Source organism: Balaenoptera ricei, chromosome 2 (genome assembly GCF_028023285.1).
Source record: "Balaenoptera ricei isolate mBalRic1 chromosome 2, mBalRic1.hap2, whole genome shotgun sequence".
Classification (NCBI taxonomy): Eukaryota; Metazoa; Chordata; class Mammalia; order Artiodactyla; family Balaenopteridae; genus Balaenoptera; species Balaenoptera ricei.
The window spans coordinates 131089510-131094943 of record NC_082640.1 but is presented as its reverse complement, the minus strand read 5'-3'; the positions used below and the strand labels follow the sequence as shown (position 1 = coordinate 131094943).

The 5434-nt window shown below is 32.6% G+C and overlaps 1 pseudogene; it reads left to right on the top strand.

The window, feature by feature from the left end:
• The first annotated feature begins 351 nt into the window (after positions 1-351).
• On the top strand, positions 352-4133 carry LOC132360147 (U2 small nuclear ribonucleoprotein A'-like; annotated as a pseudogene).
• The last annotated feature ends 1301 nt before the right edge of the window (positions 4134-5434 follow it).

The window sequence follows — 5434 nt, the reverse complement described above, 5'->3', positions numbered from 1 at the left end:
AGAGGAGGGCAAGCAAAGCTGAAGACCCCCAGAGCAAAGTCATTACACTTCCTGATTTCTAGCTACACTATAAAGGTAGAGTCATCAAAACAGTATGGTACTGGCATGAAAATAGAAAAATAGACAAATGGAACAGAATCAAGGGTCCAGAAATAAACCCATGTGTATACAGTCAACTCATATTTGACAAGGGAGCCAAAAATACTCAATGGAGAAAACACAGTCTTTTCAATAAATGGGGTTGGGATAATGGATATTCACATGTAAAAGAATGAAACTGACCCATAACTTATATCACTCACAAAGTTGAACTCAAAATGTATTAAAGACTTAAATGTAAGACCTGAAATCATGAAACTCCTAGAAGAAAAACGTGGGAATAAACTCCTTGACATGGGCCTTAATAGTGATTGTTTTGGGGGTATGACACCTAAAGCACAAGCAACTAAATCAAAAACAAACAAGTGGGACTACAAACTAAAAAGTTTCTGAACAGAAAAGAAACCATCAACAAAATGAAAAATACAACGTATGGAGTGGGAAAAAATATTTCCGACCATATATCTGAAAAGGGGTTAATTACTCAAAATATATTTATATATACTTTATATTTATACTATTTATTTATATATACCTATTAAAATATTTTATATTATTATATACTTATATATGTATACATATTTTATATGTATATATACTTTAGTATACCTTCATCTCAATAGCAAAGAAACCAGTAACCCAATTAAAAAAAACTTGGGCAAAGGACCTGAATAGACATTTCTCCAAAGAAGAATACCCAAAAACTTAACAGGTATCTGAAAAGATGTTCAATCACTAATCATTAGGGAAATGCAAATTAAAACCACAATGAGATATCATTCATACCCATTAAAATGGCCATCATTAAAAAGACAAGAGATTGCAAATGCTGGTGTGGATGTGGAAAGAAAGAACCCTTGTACACTGTTGGTAAAATTGTAAATTGGTACAGCCACTATGGAAAACAGCATGGAGTAGCCTCAAAAAATTAAATATAGAACTACTTACTATATGATGCAGCAATTTTATTTCTGGGAATATATTCAAAAGAAATGAAAACACTATCTCAAAATGATACATGTACCCCCATATTCACAGCAGCACTATTTATAATAGCCAAAACATAGAAACAATCTAAGTGTCCACCTATGGATTACTGGATAAAAAATTGTGACATATAAAATTCAGCCATACAAAAGAAATGAGGCAATCCTACCAACTGTGACAACATGAAAAACCCTGTAGTCATTATGCTAAGTGAAATAGGTCAGAGAAAGACAAATAATGTGGTATGATCTCACTTATATGTGGAATCTAAAAAAAAAAAAAAAAAAAAGAGCTCATAGAACAGAAGACAGATTAGTTGTTGCCAGCAGTGGGGGATAGGGGATGGAAAAAATGGGTAAAGTGGTCAAAAGGTACAAACTTCCAATTATAAAATAAGTAAGTCTTGGGGATGTAATGCACAGCATGGAAAGTATAACTAATCATCCTGTATTGCATATCTGAAAGTTGCTAGGAAAGTAGATCTTAAAAGTTCTTATTACAAGAAAAAAAATGTAGCTATGTATTGTGATGGATGAACTAGACTTATTGTGATGATTATTTTTGCAATATATACAAATATCAAATCATGTTGTACACCTGAAACTAATGTAATGTTATATGACAATTATACCTCATTTTTAAAAAGTGAAGGAAAAATAAAGGCTTTCTCAAAAATTGAGAGAATGTGTTGCCACTAGACCTGCCTTGCAAGAAATGTTAAAAGACATTCTTAAAACAGAAGGAGAATAATATAGGTCAGAAAATCCGATCTAAGTAAAGAAAGGAAGAGCATGCATGAAGGAAAAAGAGAAGGTGAAATAAAACCTCTTCTTTTTCTTAATTGATATAAGTTTGTTCACCAAAATAACAGCAGTAACACATTCAAATACATATATGTGTGTGTGTGTGTGTGTGTGTATGCTCATATATGCTTATATATAAGTGAAATAAATGTCAGAAATTATACAAGGGGCAGAAGGCAGAAACTAGGATTATTTGGTTGTTATAAGGTATTCATACTACCTGTGAAGGGATTTAGGGATTTAGTATTATTAGAGACTTGGATTAGCTATAAATGTATATTGCAAATTCTAGGGCAAACATTTAAAAAAGTAAAAAAAAAAAAAAAAAAAAAAGCGTAACTAATATGCCAAGAAAGGGGAGAAAATAAAATAATATAAAATGCCCAATTTAAACCATAAAAAAACAAAAAGAGTGGAAGACAAAAATAGAAACAAAGATCACAGGCAAAAATAATGCATAGAGTAGATATCAATCTAACTACATCAATACTCACTTTGAATGTCAATAGTCTAAATTAAGTCTAAATTAAAAATAGATTCTTAGAGTGGGTCAAAAAACATGCCCCAACTATAAGTTGAAATGCACTTTATATATAAAGACATGTGTGTATGTATATATATATATGTATAAAGACAATGTAAGTGGATGGAGAAAAATATACTATGCTAACAATAATCAAAACAAAGAAGAATGTTAATTATGTTAATTTCAGACAGACCAGACTTTAAAGTAAGAAAAATTATCTGGGATAAAAAAGGGCATTACATAATGACAAAGGGACCAGTTCTCCAAGAAGACATTTCTTGATGTGTGTGCACTTAACAACAGATTATCAAACTACCTGAGGCAAAAACTGATAGAAATGCAAGGAGTAATATATTAATCTACTATACATGAGGCTGAAATCAATAAGGACATAGTTGAACTCAACAACACTTTCAGCCAACTGGACATAATTGACTTCTATAAACCTCTTTATCCAACAAAAGCAAAACTAACATTTTTGTCAGACTCACATGGAGCGTTCACCACAATAGGTCACATTCATGAAACACATCTTAACAAATCTGAAAGAATAGAAATCGTGGAATTTCAATTAGAGCACGATAGAATTAAATTAGACATCAATAACAAGAAAGACATCTGGAAAATCTCCAAATATGTAGAGATTAAACACCACACTTCTATGTAACATATGGGACAAAAAGAAATCTCAAAAGAAATTTTAAAATATTTTGAAATGAATAAAAATTAAAAAAAAACAACTAATTAAAACTTGTGGGATGCAGTGAAAGCAATGTTTAGAGTGAAATGTATAGCATTGAATGCATATATTAGAAAAGAAGATCCATATTAATAATTTAAGTTTCCACCTTAGGAAACTAGCAAAAAAAAAAAAAACCATATTAACTCCAAAGTAAGCAAAGAGAATGTCTGGTGTGTGACAGTGGACGCACAACATCACTGGAGGAGGAGAGTGAAGCTGATGATGGAGATGATCTAGCAGGCAGTGCAGTACACCAAAGCCATGCAGAGCCATAAGCTGGACCTCCAGGAGTATAAAATCCCTGTCATTGAAAATCTAGGTGCTACCTTAGACCAGTTTGATGCTATTGATTTTTCTGGCAATGTAATCAGGAAACTAGGTGGTTTTTCTTTAGTCAGAAGGCTGAAAAAATTATTAGTGAACACCAATAGAATATGTCATATAGGTGATGGACTTGGTCAGGCTCTGCCCTGTCTGACAGAACTTATTCTCACCAGCAATAATCTTGTGGAACTGGATAATCTGGACTCTTTGACATCTCTCAAATAACTGACTTCTCTAAGTACTTTAAGAAATCTTCTAACCAAGAAGTAGTATAACAGACTGTATGTAATTTATAAAGTTCCACAAGTTAGAGTATTGGATTTCCAGAAGGTGGGACTTAAAGAGTGTCAGGAAGCAGAGAAAACGTTCAAGGGCAGACAAAGGGCACAACTTGCAAAGGATATTTCCATGAAAAGCAAAACTTTCAATCCAGGTTATGGTTTGCCAAGTGACAAAAAGAACGGCGGGCCACTTGCAGGGGATGTAGAAGCAGTCAAGAATGCTAATGCATCAACCCTTGCTGCAGTGGAGCGCCTGAAGGGTTTTCTATTGTCTGTCTGATACCTGGCAGAGAATGCAGATCAATCAGGCCCCACTGATGATTGATGGTGAAGAGGAAAGGGAAGAAGACATAGTCACACATGAGTCCTGAGCAATGTGGCCTCTGAGTATCTACAGGATATATAATATGTCCACCTGGAACAAGTCCTGCTTTTTGAATATGGAATAATAGCCTTGCTATGTCAACAAAATGGAGTTCAAAAGCATTGTTGAAATGTCTAAAACTGCTGCTGGTAACTTTGCAATATAAATTTTGAAATCTAAATGCCAGTTTTCTACAAATAGTAAAAATAAGGGACATTCACTGTGCTGTCAAAAAGAATATAAAAAGAGTAAGCAGAAGAAAATATATAATAACACAGCAGAAATCATCAAACTGGTAAGAGTAAATCAGCAGAAAAAAAAAATCAGTGAAACCAACAGCTGGTTCGTTCTTTGTAAAGATCAATAGAAACAATAAACATCTAGCTAAGCTAATTAAAAAAAAAAAAGGAGGATGAAAAATGTTAGTATCAGAAATGAAAAAGAGAATATCACTACAGATCCCATGGAATTTAAAAAGCTAATAAAGGAATACTATGAAAAACTCTATGCCTATAATTTGATAACAGAGATAAAATGGACCAATTCTTTGGAAGATATTATATGAAAAAATTAACACAAAAAGAAATAGATGATCTGAATAGGCCTGTATCTTTTAACAAATTGAATTAATTATTTTCCAAAACAGAAAGCACAAAGTCCAAATGGGTTCACTGGTGAATTCAACTAAACATTTAAGGAGGAAATGGTACCAATTCTCTATAGTCTGTTTCAAAGTATAGAAGCAGAGGGAAAACTTTTTAATTCATTCTATGAGGTCAGCATTACCATAGTACCAAAAACAGTTACAAGAAAAGCAAACTACAGACCAATATATCTCATGAACATAGGTGCAAAAATATGAAACAAAATATTAGCAATTCAAATCCAAAAATGTATAAATATAGTTGTACACCAAAATCAAATGGGATTTATTACAGGACTGCAAGGCTGATTCAATATTTGAAAATCAATTTATGTAATCCATCACATCAACAGGGTGAAAAAGAAAAATCACATGATCATATCAGTAGATGACAAAAAAGCATTTGACAAGATACAATATCGATTCATGACACAAACTTTTAGTAAACTAGGAATAGAGAGGAACTTTCTCCACATGTTAAATGCTAACTACAAAAGGCCTACAACTAACATTATACTCAAAGGTGAGACATTCAAAGCTTTTCCACTAAGATCAGGTACAAGACAAGAACGTACCCTCTGATCACTCCTATTCAACATTGTGCTACAAGTCCCTGCTAATGCAATAAAGCTGGAAAAGAAAATAAAAGGTAAACAGATTGTAAA